Here is a 22,158-nt window from a genome sequence, read left to right on the forward strand (position 1 = left end):
TTCTACTCTAGCTACAAGTTTCCTAAACATGTCAAATAATTATGGATTAGCATTTCTCCTTCATGGACCATCTTTCACATACAAAAATCAACCGATAAGTCCTCTACAAGTGGAGGCCAAATTCATAGATCTACAACCCTACACCAAATCATCAACAAACTAGGAATTCCAAATACAAAACCTTCTCTAGTAAACTTAGCCAAACCAAGGTCCTAGTACAAACTACCTCACACTTTGGTGATCTTCTTGAACACTTAGGGTCAACTAGGCTCTGATGCCAAATGATGTAGTTCTAATCTAGATTTACCCCAAAATGAGGTGATCCAAAAACTAGAAAACAAACACATAGTGGAAAATGAACAAGAGGAATGAGATTCAGATCTAGAGAGACAATATTTCATATATTTGAATCAAGAAGTTTACATCCAACATGCCCAACTGTATGGCCTTCTAGGTTATGGCCATTACAAAGGAGAATACATCTTACAAAGAAGAACGAATCTCCAAACTCAAATACAAAATTCTACCTCTAAGCTACTCCACCTAAGACTCCTCTTTCCAAAATTTTCTACATCTCCATGCATGTACAATAATCCCACATCTAATAATAATGCCAAAGTTGCTACCCAAGACCCCTTAAATACTTGCATGGCCACAAATTGACCTATTACAAATTCCTAACTAAATAAAACCTTACATTAAATGCATAACCAAGCCATGAGTCAACTCTCAACAATTATTAAATACTCATCAAGAAATTAAATGCACGCTAGGTTGGCCCAAACTGGAGATAGACACAAAAAACTTATCTAAAATGTAGACACTAGTCATCAATAGGTTCACTTGGCACATGAAGGAACACTTAGCACATACTGGATAGCTCAACACACACTAAAGAACTTGGTACACACTAAAGAACTCAAAAAACACTAAAAAACTTAGCACACACTATAGAGTGAAATGGGATAACATGCTAATCCAAGTGTTAACATGACATGGGATAAGGCATACAAAGAAAGAAGGGTTAAGATGATGAATTCTTGAAGGGTGAATAATTTGTCAGAGATAAAGAGTATGAATACCAAGCTGAATGGAGAACTAAACCAAAGATTTTTAATTTGCAAGTGAGTTGCATTTATTATCAGATCAAGTCCTACTATTAGTTTCTAACAACTATATCATTAAATAGAAGTATGGTGAGTGGGAGAAGGAGTAGTCAGGTGAAAGGATGGGGTAGCATACCTTTTCAAAATTTGAAACCTATACTAGTCAGAATTCCATAGGGAGGAGGAAATTAAAAATCAGCAATGAAGGAGAGTTTTGTAGAGTGTCAGGGGACTATAGAGATTGGAGATGAAATGGAGAATGGGGATGGGGACCCACATGATAAGTGCAGAGGTCTGGACAAATCTGTTCCACTACTTAAGGTGGACTAGTCTAGTTTCTTAGTTAAATGGTCATCTCTTTTTGGTGTTAAACCCTCTGGTAAGTCTTCCTTCCTTCTGGTTAAGATTCTTTGTGGCTTGGATAAGGGGTCTTGTGCAATTTTTATTTTGGATGAGCTGGTAGATCATAGTATTGCCTCAATGGCTTCCACTCTAGTGGGAAATTTTATTGGGAAAAGGCCAAACATAGACATAGTGAGATCTTTCACTCAGAAGAAATGATAGCTTAAAGGAGGGGTTGATGTTACGACTATGGAAAAAAGCTTCTTGTCTTTTGATTTTACTTGTAAAGAGGACTTGTCTAACATCCTATGTAGAGGGCTTTTGAGTATAGGTCAGTCTACCCTCATGATGCAAAAATGGTCATCAAAACTAGATTTGAATGAATCATTCATTGTGCAAGCATTGGTTTGGGTCAGACTTCCAAAGCTAGCATTGGAATTCTAGAATAAGGATGTGTTTGTGGGAGTAGCAAATTCCATTGGAGAACTTTTGTCAATAGACCTAGTTACAGCTTCAAGAAAAAGATTAACATATGCAAGGATATGTATTGGTGTAAGAGAAGGGGATGACATGCTAGAAGTTGTGAGCTTTCACTCTAAGATGGGAACACATGCACATCAGCTTGTCTATGAAAGTATCCCATTTGCTTGTTTTCACTGTCTGAAATCTAGACACAAGGCGAATCAATATCCAAAAGGTTAAAGCTGAAAAGAAAAAGAATACATCTTATTCCTAAGGAAAGGAGAAAAAGATTTGGAAATGGAAGGGATTCAAGGGTGACCAAAAGGTTGAGGTTAATGCTCCTATCATAGGAGGAAATTCTAGGGGAAGCAAGGATGTCCTACCAGGAAGAAAGATTGATGTGTTGGCTAAGCCAACACTAAAGATTAAAGGGCCTACAAAACTAGTAAGGATAGTGGAGGATCCAAAAAAGATAGTGGAAGTCTCTGCTGATGGAAGAAAAGAGACAAAACCAACACTAAAGATTAAAGGGCCTACAAAACTAGTAAGGATAGTGGAGGATCTAGAAAAGATAGTGAAATTCTCTACTAATGGAAGAAAAGAGATAGTCCTTGGAGAATCAAAGGAAGATGAGACAATTATTTTGTCTATAAGAGAGGAGGAAGATCTAATAATGAATCCTAGATTTTTAGAAGAGAAGAAAAATCTTAGATTTTTAAAAGATAAGGAGACAAATGGAATAAATTCAATTACAAGTCATGTTATGAGGGAGGACTCCAAGGCTAAGGAGGAAAGCCAACCCTAGGAAATGATGGTGTCAGACACTAAAATATAAGAAGTGGGGGAAAAGCCTCTCTTGAAGGGGAGTTAGTGAGGGAAAATCAAGAGGATGTCTTGGCTCTCCTCTCATCTCCTAAGAAGAACCCAAATGTTTCATGCAATCTAGAAAAGGGATTGGAAAAGGAAAAATCCTTATCCCCAAAGCCTAAAAATAAGAGTAATTGAGAACCCTCCCTAGTTTCACCAACAAAGACTAGAAGTCATAGTAAACTGGACTTGGGTATAAAGTTAAGATCAAGAAGAAGGAGACATGCTAGCCAAGTCAAAGAAGATGAGACCAAAAGATGTTTGGCAGATGGGAGCCAAAGAACACTTCTGGAGTGTTCCCCTAATTTTAAATGAAGATAATCTCTTGGAATGTTAGGTGCATTAATGGAGCCCATAAGTAGGAAATCATTAGGAATACGATTAGAGATCAGAGACCTAATATTCTAATGATTCAAGAAACTAAGATGAAGAAAGAGAGTTTGGGTAAAATATCTTTTAGTAATAACATGAGTGGGGAAGCCTCGGATTTTGAAGGAGCATCTAGAGGATTGTTGACCCTTTTTAATAATAAGCAGTTCAGATTTATTACCTTGTATAATAATGGTAATATCCTTTTTTGTAAACTTTTTCATATGTAGTCCAATGATTTTTGGTTCATTTTGAATGTTTATGATCCTAATTCCAAAAGGGAGAGAAAGAATTATTGGTCCAAAGTCTGTGATTTGGTTCAGACTAGTAACATAACTAAGGTAATTATAATGGGGGACTTTAACACTCCATTAGTGGGTGAGGAGAAGCAGGGAGGTTTGGCTCCTGACTGGAAAAGTAAAATGGACCTCTCCAATTTCATAAATAGCCTAGCTTATTTGGACCTGGATCTGTCAGGAGGAGTTTTCACTTGGTCAAATAAAAGAATAGGAAAGGAGCGTATTTAGGTTTAGTTGGATAGAGCTCTTATCTCTTTGGACTAGTTATAGTATTTTTCCTATAAGTTGTCTTTGCTTCCCAGAATTGGCTCTGATCACTCTCCTATATCCCTCTCGGTTGTCTCTTTAGAACCAAGAAGGAACTTCCCTTTTCAGTTTGAAAAGATGTGGACTTTACATCCTGACTTATTGAATAAAGTATATCACTGGTGGGTGATAGAAGTGGAAAGTACTGCCATGTTTAGAGCAATGAAGAATTTGAGTAGTGTAAAAAGAATGATAAAAGTCTAGAATAAGATAGATTTTGATCATATTTTTCATGATAAAAATGATCTGTCTATCAAACTCACCTCCATTTAGGATACTATTCAAAAGGAGGGGTACAATGATTTGAATAGAAATGTTGAGTTGTCTATTCTATCTAACTTGCATAATATTATAAGTAAACAAGTGAAGTTCTGGAAGCAAAGATCTAGAATTAACTAGCTAAAAGAGAGGGATCAGAACACAAGGTTTTTCCACATTTCCACTCTAAAGCATAGAGCTAATAACATAATTTATACTTTTAAAAAGGGGTAGGATATGTTGGAAAAAGAAGATGAAATTGTTGTTGAGACAGTTTCCTATTTCTCCTCTCTTTTGTCATGGGACCCCTTGTTATCAAAGTTGGATCAGAAAAAAATTATCTCATGTATTCCATAGATTATTCAACCCCATCACAATAAAATGTTGATGGCTATTCCTAATGCTCAGGAAGAAAGAGAAGCTATTTTTCCCTATTAGAAGATAAGTCCCCATGCCCAAATGGATTTCCTACTTTCTTCTTCCAAATTTATTAGCATGTGGTTATGGAAGATGTTGTGAAGGCTGTTCAGGAATTCTTTAAAGGTAGAAGTATTCTAAAAGAGATTAATTCTACTTTTTTGGTCCTCATTCCTAAAACTCATGGGGCTGACTCTTTGGATAAATTTAGACCAATCAACCTGTGTAACTCTTTCTACAAGATAATCTCAAAGGTGCTAACCTTTACAATGATTAGAATTCTTCCTTTGATCATATCTTAGCAACAAATAGGATTTGTCCCTAGAAGACAGATTTTGGATTTGATCATAATGGTGCATGAAGTTATCCATTCAATGGAAGCTATAAAGAGAGATGGAATGCTTCTCAAACTAGATCTTTTGAAAGTTTATGATCGGGTCGACTGGACTTTCCTTGGTTTAGTGCTCTAGGTTTTTAGCTTTGATCAAAAAGTTTGTAAGCTTATATCTCAGCTAATTTCAACTTCTTCTCTTGTAGTTTTGGTTGATGGTGCTCCTTCTATTTTTTTCAAATCTTTGAGAGAGCTTAGATAGGGGGACCCCCTCTTGACTATTTTGTTCATTATTTTGGTAGAATGTATTGGAAGGTTAATTGAGAAGAACAAACAAGTAGGAAGGCTAAAAGGGTTTAAACTATCTTCTAGGTGTGATCCTTTTTCTCATCAACAGTTTTTGGATAATACAATTATGGGAGGGGAAGCTTCAGTCAAGGAGGCTAAGGTTATGAAAGAGATTCTTGATTTGTATACTAGATTATCTAGACAACTTATTAATCGGGAAAAAGCTTTGTTTTCTTTATTAATACTCCAGAGGATAGGTAGAGGAAAATTACAAGGATCATTGGTTGTGGAGTGGGAAAGCTTCCTTCTACTTATCTTGGACTCCCTTTGGGTGCTAAGCCTCCTAATTCCTTCTAGAATGGGATCATTCACAAGTTTACTAAGAAGCTAGTGGGCTAGGAAGGGACTTCTCTTAGTCAAGTTGGAAAATATCTTTTGGTTAAATCTACTCTTCAAAACCTCCCAATGTATGCATTGAGCCCTTTTGGAATTCTAGTTAAACTTACAAAGAACATAGAAAAGATTCAAAGGGATTTTTTGTGGTCAGGTCTTGAAGGGTAGATTAGATATCCCCTTGTGGCTTGGGATGATATCTATCTTCCAAAGTGCTACAGTGGATTGGGTATCAGGAAACTAAAGCATCTTAATATGGCTCTCCTAGATAAATAGATCTGGCACATCTTTAATAGTACTAGGGAATGGAGAGATGTCTTTCTTTATAAGTATCTTAGAAGACCTTCAATTTAGTTTTTTCTAAACAACGAGGACATCTCAAGAGGGTCTGTTATCTGGAATGGTATTCTTAGAGTTAGAGAGCTAGCCAAGGCTAAGGTTGTTTAGAAAGTGGGGAATGGGGAGGATATTCTCTTCTAGATAGATCATTGGATGCTACAAGGACCTCTTATTAAAAATCCTACTTTTAAAATGTGGGCTAATGACTGAATAAGGAAATTTGGTTTGAAAGTTAGTGATTATAGAATTGACCAAGGATGAAAAGACCTATCTGTTATCTCCAAGGATCTCAAGCCGATCATGACTATGCTAAATGCTATGGTTATTAATAAAAAAAGAGATGAAGTAATATGGGGTGACAATCCCAATGGTTGTTACTTGGTAGCTTCAGGTTATAATTCCCTTTGGAGCCTAAAAGAGAAACCCCCTTGGGAAAAAGCTTGGTTACCTGGGCTTACCCCAAAGTTTAATATTTTTTACTAGCTGGCCTTGCAAGACAAAATTCTTATACAAGATAATTTGATAAGAAGAGGTCATATTATGCCTAATAGGTGTATCCTCTATAATAATTAGATGGAATTGGTCAATAATTTTTTTATACATTGCCCTTTCTCAAGGGAGGTCTAGGATAACATAACAAAAAAAATTGGGGTAAGCTAGTGTAAACCAAGTAATCTACTAGATTTATTTTTCCATTGGATAAACATGTTCAAGGGTTTAGACTTGCTGGATTTAAGTACCTAGACTTTACCTCATTTTTGTTGGGGAATCTGGAAGGAAAGAGACAATAGAATTTTCAGAGACAGAGAGGAACTTTCTTATGTTCTAGGATAGAAGATTTATAGAAGCATAAAGGAAAATTATGAGATAAAGAAGGGGGGAGATATTGAAAATGGTGGTAATAAGAAGGAGAAATAAAAGGATAGGAGGTCCAAAAGATATGATGTGAAATGGCTACTCCCTCCTGAGGGATGGCATAAAGCAAAATTTAATGGTGCATCAAAAGTTAACCTTGGACCTTCAGGCTATGGAGGAATCATAACAAATAATTGTGTTGGAGGGATGTTGGCTTTTTCTTATCCATTGGGTTTCCAAACTAACCATTTTGTAGAAGCCAGTACTACATGCCATACAGTTAAACTAGCTGTTGACATGGGGATCAAAAAATTATGGTTGGAGGGGGATTCTAATAACATTATAAGATGTATTAAAGGAATTAGTCAACCTTCATGGACTATTGCTAATTTAATTGAAGAGACCCAAAATCTCCTTCAAAATTTTAAATGTATCCACGTCACCCATGTTTATAGGGAAGCTAACCCTATGGTAGATTGGTTCACCAATGAAGCATTCAGGCAAGATAAGGTGATGACTTGGAATTCGAATGAGAATATTCTAGCAAAGTGAGAAGTCTTATCAAACTGGGAAAAATCCAAGGAAGTATGATGGAGATTTTATTGTAATAATGCTAATTTATGGAATTTGGAGTGTGAGTTATTGTAATTATGGCATTTACAACAAAAACAATCAAGAGGTGAGGTTATCAATGTCATATCGACACATTTTGTGGGTAAATATTTTCGTCCACCTTTTTTCCTAGGGTATAGAAAAATATTTTGACACTTTATAGATACGTGAAAACTAGAGCTTTCAAAGGGTTGAGAAGGGTTTGTACAGGTTGGTGTTTATGAGAATTGTAGGGGTGGAGAATGTAGAAATTGTGGAAGAATGAAGTAGGAAGGAGCCTATGGGGGAAGCAAAAAAATGGAAAGAAATTTCAAAAGTACGAGAGAAATTAGAGAAGGGAGGTATAGCAAATTACCTTGCCAAACTCCATGGCTTCGACCCAAATGTAACTAATAGCATGATAAACTCTTGGAAGGATGGGAGAGTTAAAGTGAATGGAGTTTCTTTTCAGATTATGGAGGAAGTCATTGCTCTTGTGTCTAAAATTATGGCAGAGGGCTTCAAATTTTATAGAGACAAGAAGCTATCGATGAATGCAGTAAAAGATTTTGCAAAGAAAATAGAGGAGAGGAATGATCTAGTAAAATGCAAAATGTACTATGAAATGGATTCCATCAAAAAACTTTGGAGGTATGTTTTACGAGTAATTATAGAGTATATTTTGTTGGATACCATATCTGATCGGGTGAGAACCCATCACTTTGTTTTTCTCAATCATTTTCATCATGGCATCAAGATTTCTTTCTCCCTTTATTTATTTACTTCTATGAGCAAGGTTATCATAGGATACAAGAAAAAACCCTCTATAAATCTTTCCTTACATGAGGGATTATTATTGTTAATTTATGAGCATTTTAAAACCTAGACTTTAAGAAAATCTCCTTAGCCTGGTATAGATGCCTCTGAGGACTCAAGAAGCTCTAGTTTTTCCTTTGATTTAGAGGATATTGAAAGTATCAACTCGAAGGGGGAGGAAAAGTTTCCTCTAGAAAGAAGGATAAAGGGTTGGAGAAAAAATCACCCTCTCCTATTATCCTAGGTAGGAAGAGCCCTAGAGGACATGGGCCTAAAATTATAGGCCAGGGTGATGAAGAAAACAATGAGGAAGGGAAGGATTTAAAAATTTGATTTGAAGGAGGAGGAGGAGACAAAAATTAAGAGGGAGGAACCACCTACAAAGAAAAGGAAGAGGGAAAAATATTTGGATGCTAAGGGGATTTTGGGGTAAGGGATGGGTATCTTTGTTATTCCTCTTTCCCCTATTCATCCCTAGGAGCAGGAGAAGGAGAAAATTGGAGGAGAGGGGTGGAGAAGTGATTATTAAGGATAGGTGAAATGGATGGAGAAATTTTAATGTTAGAACATCCAAGATGGGAATTGTTAGAGAGACAATGAATCCCCAAATTTTGGAAGAAAAATAGGGCCAGCTCCAGTTTGAAGAACTCATCTATCCAACTATGGTGGCAATAATGGATAATGTTAGGGAAATGGGTATGAATATATTGAATAATGTTCATAATATCATGATTGAAAACTTCAGGTCAATCAAATGTCTTTACCATGAACTAGAAAAGGTCAAGGAAAAAATTGGCCAAATAGAAAATAGTAGGAAGGAGGTAGGTCTAGGAAATCAGAAGAATAAGGAGGATAGAATTAGTTTAGCTAAGAAGAGAATCCTAAACTTGGAAAACTATAATCACAATCTGGTGAACCAGATGATCTCCATCCTCAATTCTATCAATGATAACATTTTTTACCTTACTGGAATGTTAAAATTCAGAGGCCTACTAGACAAGGGTGATGACAAGGACAGGGAAAGAGCCAAGGTGGAAAAGGATGCAATGACTGGAATTACTTTTAGTAGCCTAGATTGAGAAGCCCAAAAGAGTTAGGCACATATTGCTGAGGAGACTCACAAATTCTATGAAGTAGCTTAGATAATGCAGGAGCTTGAGTGAAAAAAAAAAAAGAGTAATCATGTTTTCTTTATTCCTAGCTTTAGTTGTTAGTTTACTTTTTTCTTTGTCAAGTTGGCTTTTTCTTGTTCTAGCTTTTTTGATGTGAGTTGAACTGGCCTTTGTGTTTGGCTAGGATCTCAAGCTTATTATTAGTCATGTGACTTGTCTATGTTGGGTTGGGCTTTATATTCTTATTATCAGCCTTGGTTTTTGTTTTAACTATGGGGTTTTAGGATCCTTGTAAAACCTATTTTTCTTATCAAAAACATGAAATGGGATAACTTCAACTTGAAAATAACTAAAAAATTACTGGCACTCAATAATTTCTATAACACATGATGGCCATAATGTGATGGCCATGATGCTCCATGATGGCCATGATGCTCCTGCATCAAACATGAAATAGTCAATTTAGTAGGTAACTCCACTTCATAAGCATTTCTAGAACTATGCCTTTTCACTATCTTGTAGCATCAAACCTTCTTCATCTTCAACTTTTTAAATGTGCCTACTAGAAAATGATCCTTTCTCAAATGAACCATGACTTCATCTCCAATCTAAAATCTCCAATCTAAAATTCCTTCAATTTAGAAGCATTTCTAGGATTACTCCCATATAAAACATGGAATGGTTGTGAGCAATGTTTCTGGATTAGATTGTGTGAGTTTTTTTACACAATCTAATCCAGAAACATTGCTCACATTCTAATGGATTGTGGAAATCTGATTATGTTAATGGAATGGTTATTTACTAGTACTCCTATTGACAAAATTATTGATTATAAATTCTACCTATGGTAAAATTAGAGCCAATCCTTTTGGCTTGTTTCCAACTAAACATCTCAACAAGTTTTCCACACTATGATTCACAACTTCTATCTATCCATTAGTCTGTGGATGATGTGATGAACTAAAATTCGAATATGTCTTCAACTTCTTCCATAATGTACACCATAAATAGCCAACAAATTTGATATCTCAATCTGAAACTATATTGATTGGCAAACCATGTAGTCTTACCACTTCTCTAAAAAACAACTCTACAAGATGAACAACATCACTAGTCCTCTTGCAAGGAATGAGATGTGTTATCTTTGAAAACCTGTCAACCACCACAAAAATAGACTCATACCCACATTGTGTCCTTAGTAATCCAAGAACAAAATCCATGTTGATATCATCCCATGGATTCTCTAGTACAAGTAATGACTTATACAACCCTATATTCTACTTCACTCTTTTCACCATCTAACATACTCTACAAATTTGAACAAACTTCTTCACACCTTGTTGTAACTGTGGCTAGTAATAACTCTCAACAACCAAAGATATGGTTTTATCTCTGCCAAAATGTCTAGCCAATCCTCCACTATGCTTCTCCTTGAGAAGACTCTTTCATTAAACTTCAAGGAATGCATAACTGGCTTCCTTTGAACAACATACTATCCTGGATCATGAATTCCAATCACTTTTTCTTATCAAGTATAATAGGTTTTGTGCAAGCCTTCCATGTTTCACTAAAATCAAGACCATCTAGATACAAATTACTAAGTTCCTTGAACCCAACCACCTCTATCTACATTTTTGTCAGCAAAAGTTGTCTTCTACTAAGAGCATCTACAACTTTGTTAGAATTCCCACTCATGTGTTTCAGAATAAATGTATAACTCTACAAAAACTCAACCCACTTCAAATGCCTTTGGTTCAATTTTCCTTGACTATTTAAATATTACAAATCTTGATGATTAGTATACAAAAAAAACTCCTTAGAAAGAAGATAGTGCCTCCACTTCTCCAAAGCTTGAACTATAGAATAAAATTCCTGATCATAAACAAATTTTTTTTTTTTTTGCATCATTCAACTTCTGAATAAAATAAGAAATAGGTCTACCTTCTTGGCTCAAAACAACTCCTATTACAGTACCACTAGCATTATAATCTACTTGAAACACCTTGATAAAATTAGGAAGTGCTAAAATAGGTTAATCAGTAACTTTCTATTTCAACAAATTAAAACTCTTATATACTCTTGTAGTCCACTAAAATGCTTTCCTGTCCTCTCTCATTGTTTTAGTCAAGGGTCAATAAATGTTGCTAAAACCTCTTATGAAATCTCTATAAAAACTAGCCATTCCATGAAAAGATCTTACCTCTGTCACACTCTTTGGAGTAGGCCATGTTCAGACTCAAAATTGGAGCCTTGATTTTGAGTACCATTGAAAAATTAAGCCCCATAAGAACTTTTTAATGCATACATACATAGATGTACTTGTGAGACCTAAGAGGTGTTTAATGTTACTAACACCTTGCATTCAGTGCATCCATATGTTCCATGATGACAAATCTCTATTCCGAGCCATTCCCTGAAGTCCCATTTTGAGCAATGTCCAAATCTGCATTTTTGTTGAAGTGTCAAATAGTGACAGGAGGTTGTGTTTGCAATTGAATATCTTGGAGCCAATAATATTCCATGTCTTACTACTTTGGGAGTGTTTCGTGTCTATACTAGAGAACCTACGTTTCATATTTTGAGTTGTTTTGAATACATTTGACTAGGCTTTCTATCCCTCAAATTTGCTGATGCAAATTGTTCAAAATTATGAGAAGCCCTGTGTGACTTGCTATAACTTTGACCTAGTTGACCAGAATGCAAAAATTCCTTTTGTATTGCATTCTAGAGGATAGAGACTTACTATGTTTAAATTTTGAGCTTATGATAAATTTGTTTGATCAATTTTTGAATGTGATTCCATATGTAGTTTGTAACTTTTTGCTAGTGTTAAGAAATGCAAACTAGTTAGTACCCCTATTCATGATGTCATATCTCCAAATACATGAGAGATGAGACCAAATGGATTGCACCACTATGTTCTAAACTTTAAGTATGCCAATTTACAAGTCTTGATGAATATGTTTGCACACTTTCCTAGGTCAATTCCATTTGTAATAAATGTTTTATGCCATTATTTCCAGTCCTCAAATTCTGAGTAGCCTACTTTGACCATTCACCAAATGTGCCCTATTATTTGAAATTCTGAGTAGCCTACTTTGACCATTCGCCAAATGTGCCCTATTATTTGTCATGAGCGCAAATCAAAAATTTACGTTGTCCTCATTACAATGAACCAATGCCCCAATTTCTGTGCCCCAAAGTATATGTTTACCCAGCTTTTGAAGCCAAAACATAATGCAATTTATTATTTTCTAACATGTTTGCTTAAATGTAGTTCAAAGAGGGCAACTTTGGCGATCAATTTCTTGTGACTGAGAATTCATCATGAGATGAGATTTGATAAAGTAACAGTATGCAAAACAAAGAATTAATAGGTTTGATTTCAGAGCCTAGTTATCTATTTGGATTAGTTTTTGAAGCTAGCTGACAGGCCCTATTAGTAGAAAATCACAGTTTGTAGGTAAGATGTAAAATGAGTTTGAATTGGTAGTTTAGTGATGGATTTTGATTTGGATCAATTTCAAATGACTAATGAATCAATTAGATAGTTCATGTGTTCAAAAATGAAAAAAAAATTAGGCAGACCTACTTTGGGGCCCAACTAATTCTAACAAATTGCTACAGAATGATAAGACATTGGAGTTTTAAAATTTTCCATGAGAGGGTTATAATGGCTTTCATCATTATGTGTTTTGTGTGAACATGTGTTTCCTCAAAGATTAAATGGATGGTATCCAAAATCAAGATGTGCAATTGAGCAACAAATGGGACAATGATAATGAGGATGATTTAAACATATTATCCTCAATGATGATCGAGCAATATATCAAAATTTAGAGAGAAGGGATATGGATTTTGAAGAAGGAAGCGAGGATGAAGATGGGGATGACTTGATTATTGTTTCTAGTGATGATCATCCTATTGAAGAAGAAGAATGGGGAGTTGTAACACAATTTCCATTAGATGGCCTTGCCACTAATCTTGATGAAAAGAGCTCACAAAAAAATAAAAATAAAATAAAGATGGAAATGATAAAGGGCAGAATGGAAAGGGCAATGTTGAAATTGGAAATGGAGGAATTGCTAGAGTGGGCTATGGCAATTAGCATTATCATCCACACTATTCCTACAAGTATGTGAGGCTAGATGCAACAACAATTCCTAGTGGAAGCTCATAACATTATTGCAAATAATTTTTAACTATACATCACTATATTTTTGAAAGGAAGCAATAGTAATAGATAGACTTGGTTCACACTGATAGTTGACAAACATCTCTAGTTTTTTTTTCAGCAGTTTTATGATGTATATCATTTTACTTTATGTATGTCTTGACTCTTCATGTTCTATTTGGCTCCTTCTTCTTCCAATTTCTATCTACTACGGAGGATGTGTGGAGTGTGTTTGAAAAAAGGAATTAGATTTCATTATAGAGACTTCCACACAAACATAAATTGGCCAAGATAGTATAATCACTGAGAAAGTAGACAAGAGAGGAGCCCCCAAGCATTAGGAATGTTTTCTTATTGCCGCTCACTCCCCATTTGCAAAGGAAGGGACACCATTACCCACACCAAGAGTATACAGAGGAGGCTAGCTGGAATGTGGAGAAGTGTAAGGACAAGACTTGCATAGCAAAGTTTGCTTAAATGTTTTCATCTTTGTTTCCCAACATTTAAGAGTTTAATCTTGAGCTTGGTTCATACATTTTTCTTCATCGAGGAAAGAACCAAGTGTGTGTTGTTTAGACAGTCATTCACTTTTTGTCCAGTGGATAGGAAAGTAAATGACTTCTTTGCAAGTCATTAAAGTGACCCTACTGCTATCAAATGAGCTCCAAGTTTCAAGAAGCCACAACTTATAGGCAATCTATGACAGCTGAACAAGATATGATGGGAGCAAAAATGTCTTGCAAATGCACCAAGTTCTTTGTCTTTTCTACACATGTTGGTCACCAAGAGGAAAGTGTGTAGATTTGATCCTATTGTTACAAAAGGAAGTCGTGAGAAGGGTCTGAAGATGTCAGGCATGTTAAAAAGGATTCAGTGCATTGAAATGGGAAACACTCCACAACATGGAGGAGAAGCCGCATCCACAAATGCCATGATTCCATGTAAAAGAATAAAGTCATCCCCATTCATAGCAATCAGAATTTGAGGCATGATTAGATGTGTTGGTAGGGAACAACTAGGTGTTCATCCACCATAATTACTTGGTTCATGTCAGAGAAAGATTTGATCAAAAGGTTTTTTTTCTAGTCAAAATGGGATTTTTTTTTTAAAATTCTCATTATCCCACATTGCTTGTATGTGTGAGCTTTTGAGTGTTTAAATAATATTTCACATTCATTTTTAGTTTTCTTTAAGACAACTCCTTTTTGGGAAGAAGCAAGCTAGATGGAGGGGCCCACCGTGGATGGCCAGCTGGCACAAAAAACTAAATTTTGACCAAGTACACAAGTCAAAGACACTAACATGGAAAGCTCAAGATGGAGGCACAAGATGGCAACATGTGCCAAGATCTGATGGTGGTTTCCATGTCACGAAAGGAAAGTTGCAAGGAGGTTAACCACATGACATGGCAATCGATGATGTCAGCAGAACATGTAGACTTGTCAACCAACCAGAAATTGACATGTGGTAATGACTTGATGCCAGTTGGTAGTCACATGGACAAGTCAAAAGTTGACATGTGGAAGAGGCTTCAGATGTGGTACACTTCTTGAGGTGCTAACATGGTAGAAAATGACATGTGTCGAAAGGTCATTATGTCACAATAATGTGGCAGAGTGTTGACTAGGATAGCGACATAGCAATCGATGATGTGGCAAAGTGACATAGAAAAGCAGGTGGCTAATGAGATGATGCCATGTGGTGTGCAAGTGGTAGAGGTTGGATGATGAAACAAAATCTAGCCAATCAAAATTTGACACATGTTAGATGGGTCAACTATGTTTTACCCAGAAGGACTTTTCGAAGGAAATTCAAAACTACATTGAAAAAATAATTTTTTAATATTTCTTCTCAAATTCATGTGCCTAGGGAGCTTTAAATAAAGTTTATCTTATTATATAGTTTAGACTTTAGAGAAAGGGTTAATTTTCTTTTTAAAATGAAGTGCAATCCAAGGCATAGTAGGAGCAAATTTTTCAAACTGAGATTCTAGGAGTTCCCAATAAGCGAGTATAGGAGTAACATATATCCCCAGAACTGGGAGAAGATGAGTTTTCTGATTCAAGAGTTTTTCTTTTTGTATAGGTTGTCACCAATTCATGCTAAAGGGGGCTTTGTATTTTCAATGGGATGTTTAGTTGTAGGAAATGATTTTATCAATGTAGTTATAGAATTTAGTTGGGATACATTTGATTTTCTTGGTTGACTCAGTTTGTTCAAAATTTGATACACAATTATGTATTTTGCCTCTAGTATTTTACAGTTTGCTTGCTTTTTGATGGAACTTCTCAGAGATTTTTTTATTTTCAATAAGTTATGATATTCATCAAATATCTTAGATACTTTATGCATCCCCAGACAGATCCACTTTTGGGACTCAAAATTGAATTCCTAATTTTGAGTACCATTAAAAAATTAAGCCCCATAAGTTCTTTTTAATGCATACATACATACCTGACTATGCTTATGATTCCTAATAGGTGTTTAATGTTTCTAACACCTTGCATTCAATTTTTTTATTTGTTCCATGATGATAAATTTCCATTCGGAGCCATTCTGTGAAGTCCCATTTTGAGGAATGTCCAAATCTACATTTTTGCCTAAGTAGCAAACAACGACAGGAGGTTGTGTTTGGAATTGAATATCTCACACCCAATAATATTTCATGACTCACCACTTTGGGATTATTTAGTGTCCATAGCATAGAACCTATGTTTCAGATTTTGAGTCATTTTGAATCTATTTGAATAGGTTTTGGATCCCTCAAAGTTGATCATTTATTGTTGTCATGCTTATTCAAATTGTTCAGAATTCTGGAGGCCCTATTCGACTTGATATAACTTTGGCCTAGTTAACCAAAATTATAAAATTCCTTTTGTGTTACATTTTAGAGGTTAGAAAATTAAAATTTTTCAATTTTAAGCTTATGATGAATCTGTTTGATCAATTTTTGAATGTGTTTCCATATGCAATTTGTAACTTTTACTGGTGTCAAGAAATGTAGACTGGTTAGTACCCCTATTCATGATGTCATATCTGCAAATCCATGATAGATGAGACAAAATGGATTGCACCACTATGTTCTACACTAAAAATCATTTAAGTGTGCCAATTTGCAAGTCTTGACAAATCTGTCTGCACACTTTCCCAGGTCCATTCCATTTGTAATAAGCATTTTTATGCCATTATTTCCTGTCTTCAAATTTTGAGTAGCCTACTTTAACCATTCACCAAATGTGTCCCATTATTTTTCATGAACCAAAATCCAAGATTTATGTTTTCCTCATGATAGTGAACCAATGCCCTAGTTTTTGTGCCCCCAAATATCTGTTTACGTAGATTTCAAAGCCAAAACAGAACATGATTTATTGTTTTATTACATATTTTCTTGTAGGCAATTTTGAGAGGGCAACTTTGGCAGTCAATATCTTGTGACTGAGAATTCAACATGAGACAAGACTTGACAAGGTAAGAGTATGCAGAAAAAAGAATCAATAGGTTTGATTTCAAAGCCCAGTTGTCTATTTGGATTAGTTTTTGAAGCCAGCCGACAAGCCTTATTAGTAGAAAATCACAGTTTGTAGATAAGATGTAATATGAGTTTTAATTAGCAGTTCAGTGATGGATTTAGATTTGGATCAATGTCAAATGACTAGTGGATCAATTTGATAGTTCAGGTGTTTGAAAATGAAATTTTTTTTAGCTGGACCCTCTTTGGGGCCCAACTAATTCTAACTGATTGTTGTAGAATGATAAGACATTGGGGTTTTAAACTTTTCCATGAGAGGATTATAATGGCTTTCATCATTATGTGTTTTGTGTGAACATGTTTTTTCCTCATAGATTAAATGGTTGGTATCAAAAATCAAGATGTGCAAATAAGGGATGAATGGGACAATGATAATGAGGATGATTTAAGTAGATTATCCTCAATGATGATCAAGCAATATATCAAACTTTAGAGAGAGGGGATAGGGATTTTGAAGAAGCAAGTGAGGATGAAGATGGGAATTATTTGGTGATTTTTTCCTATGATGATCATCCTATTGAAGAACAAGAATGGGGAGTTGTAACACAATTGTCATTAAATGGCCCTACCGCTAATCTCAATGACAACACCTCACAATTTTTATTTTTATTTTTAAAGATGGAAATGATAAAGGGTAGAATGGAAAGGGTAATGTTGAAATTGGAAATGGAGGAATTGCTAGAGTGGGCTATGGAAATCAGCATTATCATCGACACTATTTCTACAAGTATGTGAGGCTAGATGTAACAACAATTCCTGGCGAAAGCTCAGAACACTATTGCAAATAATTTTTAATTATACATCACTACATATTTCAAAGGAAGCAATAGTAATATATGGACTTGGTTCCCACCAACAGTCAACAAATATCTCTAGTATTTTTTTCAAGGTTTTTATGATGTATATCATTTTACTTTGCATATGCCTTGACTCTTCATGTCCTATTTGGCTCCTTCTTCTTCCAATTGCTATCTACTGCAGAGGATGTGTGGAGTGCATTCAAGAAAAGGAATTAGATTCTATTGTAGACACTTCTGCACAAACATAAATCTACTAGGATAGTATAAACACTGAGCAAGTAGATAGGAGAAGAGTTGTCAAGCATTAGGAACATTTTGTCATTGCCACTCACCCCCCATTTACAAAGGAAGGGATGTTGTTACCCACACCAAGAGTATATAGAGGAGGCTCTACCACTGAAGATGGAAGCCATTGTTTTTTTTTTGGAAACAATGGAAAATAGAGTAGCTGGAATGTGGAGAAGTGCAATCTAACAAGGCTTGTATAGCAATTTTTTCTTAAATGTTTTCATCTTTATTGCCCACCATTTAAGAGTTTAATCTCAAGCTTGGTTCTTACATTTTGTTTCATTGAGGAAAGCACCAAGTGTGCCAAGTTCTTTGTCCTTTCTACACACATGGGTCACCAAGAGGAAAGTGTGTAGATCTAATCTTGCTATTACAAAAGGAAGCCATGAGTGGGGTCTAAAGATGGCAGGCATGTTGAAAAGGAGCCACTGCATTGAAAAGGGAAATGGTCTACAACATGGAGGAGTAGCCGCATCCACAAATGTAATGATTCCACAAAAAAGAATAAAGTCATCCCCATTAACAACAATCAGAATGTGAAGCATGATTAGATGTGTTGGTAAGGATTAACCAGGTGTTCATCCATCATAATTACTTAGTTCACATTGGAGAAAGATTTGATCAAAAGGCATTTTTTCCAGTCAACATGGGAGTTTTCTTTTATTCTCATTATCCCAAATTACTTGTATGCGTGAGCTTTTGAGTGTTTAAATAATATTCCACATGCATTGTTAGTTGTCTTTAAGATAACTCCTTCTTGGGAAGTAGGAGGCTACATGGAGGGGCCCACCGTGGTAGGCCAACTAGCCCAAAAATCTAAATTTTGACCAAGTATGCAAGTCAAAGATGCTAGCATGGTGAGCTCAAGATGGAGGCATAGGATGGTGATGATGGTCACCATGTCAGTAAAGGAAAGTTGCAAGGAGGTTAACCATGCAACATGGCAATTGGTGATGTGAGTAGAACATGTGGACCCATTGACCAACCATCAATTGACCTATGGAGATGTGTAGGTACCAGTTGGCAGTGAGGTGGAAAAGTCAAAATTTGACATGTGGTGGAGACTTCAGATGTGGCACACTTCCCGAGGTGTTGACATGGTAGAAAATGACATGTATTGCAAGGTCATTATCACGATGACGTCGTAAGAGTGCTAACTAGGATAGTGACATAGTGACCAGTGATGTGGCATGGTGACATGGTGAAGCAGGTGGCCAATGAGATGATGCCACATGGTGCCCAAGTGGTAGAGGTCGCCTGAGAAAAGAAAATCTAGCTAATCAAAATTCAACATGTGTCGAGTAGGTCAACTAGGTTTGACCCATATAGAATTTTGGAGGGAAATTCAAAACTACATTGAAAAAATATTTTTTTAATATTTCTACTCAAATTCATGTGCCTAGGGAGTTTTAAATAAATTTTGTTTTACTATATAGTTTAGACTTTAGAGAAAAGGTTAATTTTCTAAAAAGAATGAAGTGTAGTCCAAGGCATAGCAGGAGCTAATTTTCAAACTAAGATTCTAGGAGTTCCTGATAAGTGAATATAGGAGTATTATATATTGCTAGAACTAGGAGAAGATGATTTTTCTGATTCTAGAGTTTGTTTTTGCACAGGTGGTCACTAGTGCACACTACAGGGGGTTTTGTAATTTCAATGGGATGTTCAATCGCAAGAAATAATTTCATCAATGTAGTTATAAAATTTAGTTGGGATACATTTGATTTGCTTGGTTGGCTCAGTTTTTCAAAATTTGATACATAATGAAGTATTTTGCCTCTAGTATTTTATATTTTGCTTGCTTTTGGATGAAACTTCTTAGAGAGTTTTGTCTTTTGCAATTAGTTATGATTTCCATCAAATATTTTAGATTCTTTATGCTTTAGGAAGACAAAATGAGTGGGGATTCGATTTACCATTTGAGGGGAGAGATTAGAGAGATGCTTTTAATTTATTGGGGAAGTTTTCCAAGTGGACACTTGGTAGTTGTAGAGCAGATCTAAGATTTCATCCTCTTCTATATCTTTCTTTCTCTCATTCATTGTAGGGGCTCTAGTTTTTGGAGAATTTTTCTCATTTTTGTAATACCAGGTTGTTGCTAGTTTTATTTCCTATCTAATTGAGCAAAGCTCTAGCAGTGAAGGCCACACATCCACTCTTGTGTAGATTTCATTTCATTTCATTTCTTGTTTCTTTGAGATAATGAAAATTGATGATATATCATGTGACATATCTTGAGTTTCATTTAGTAACACCGACTAAATGTATTCATTCTTTCAAGGATAAATACAAAAGGAGATTTACAATAAATTATGTAGGTTCTTTTATTCTGTCTCCTAATTCTTCATATGTTATTGACTTTGTAATTGAGTTAATAAGGTTCATTTGATTTAAGGTAGCTTGGATGGGTTTAATATAAGATCTATTGTTGCTTTTAATTCAAGGAATTAGGTAAATGCTTCAATGATTTGATAGGGTTTCTAGGTGTATGGAGGGGATATTTCATAAGAATGTAATTTGGGAATTTTAGTTGACAAACTTAATTGTAAGGCAATCAAATTAGGTCATCCTACTAGTAATGACTCTATGTTGCAATGGATAAGGCATTGATCACAAAATTAGATGCAAGCTGATATGAAGGTTATTTGTACAAATCTTTTAATCAACATCAATTCATTTTTTCAATTTTGTAGTGGGTTGAAAGGAATTAACCCTCGCTTAGCTTATGGATTCATAGGTTATGATTTGTAGCTATCTCATTCCTATGGTATTGCATGAGTATTATAAGACAAAAGGGTTTCATCTATTGTTGTTAGGTTCATATTACATGTTTAATTTCATTGCTACCATATATTAGAACCTCAAGGTTAACCTGCCTAGGTCTTATAGAGCCTGAAGTGAAGAAGGAGATATGCCTTATAGTTGGCCCAAGATTGCAGTCGAGTGCATCCATCATAAGAATTTTCTAGCCTTAGATGTATTGGTTTGGTTTCTTGGTTAATTTTAAAACTATTAAATTAGGAGCCAATAGGCTATTTAAGCATAGCCTTCACCTTCTACTAAGACTACAAATACTAGGTACACCAACTCCTTTACAAAATTGCACTTTTTTAGGTTTATCAGTAACTCTTCTTCCCTTAATTTATCAAACACCTTGTGAATATGGATCAAATTCTTTCCAATTTCTTACTAAAGATCAAAATATCATCTAGGTAAACAATGAAAAACTTATCTAGAAACTCCTTCAATACCTCATTTATGAGCCACGTGAAAGTTCTTGGTGCATTGATTATCTCAAAAGGCATGTCTAACCACTCATACAACCCTTCTTTTTTCTTGAAAATAGTCTTCTACTAATCACCTACTCTGATATGAGATTGATGGTACCCACTCTTCATAGATCTACCTTTGTGAAATACTTAGCCCTACTTTAATAGTCCATAATATCACCCATCCTTGATAATGGAAATCTACTGTTGATTGTGATCTTGTTGATAGTGTGAGAATCTATGCACATTCTCCATTCTCCAATCTTCTTTGGTACTGATACTTTGGGTACAACACATGGACTCAGACTCTCTTGAATCAACCCCTTTTGCAACAACTCGTGAACTTGTCTATTCAACTATTCACTTTCTACTAGCATCATTCTATACACTACCTTGTTTGGAAAACTAGCTTCTAGAACCAAATCTATTTGGTGACTAATCTTTCTCATTGAGGGCAATCCATAAGGTACATTATCTAATACAATATTGAAAAAATCTCCCAATATATCTACTACTTCTATAAATACCTCTACTTTTCTTTACTATCTTTTGGAATTATAGAAAAACACATATGCTCACACTTTATATCTTTGAGAAACTCTTTTCTATCAAAAAAACATATGCTAATAGCACTACATACCTTTTCTTCTTTATCCTTCAATGGCTTTATCATATGTTTCAATCCATCCTTAGTTAGAGCATAGATATTTACTTTCCCATCATGTACAACATGCCTATCAAACTGCCATAGCCTACCCAACAACTTATGACATATGTCCATAGGTATGATATCACAAAGTGCCTCATCCTGGTAACTTCCAATCTTGAACTTCACTAAGCACTACTCATTGACCATGACCTTGTTGTCATCTTGCACTTAAGCAATATGGTATGGGCATGGGCATTTCTATCTCTTCAACTGCAACTTTGTAACCACTAATTTTAAC

This window comes from Cupressus sempervirens, chromosome 2, assembly GCF_028749045.1.
Source record: "Cupressus sempervirens isolate cs-2001-9-10 chromosome 2, ASM2874904v1, whole genome shotgun sequence".
Taxonomy (NCBI): Eukaryota; Viridiplantae; Streptophyta; class Pinopsida; order Cupressales; family Cupressaceae; genus Cupressus; species Cupressus sempervirens.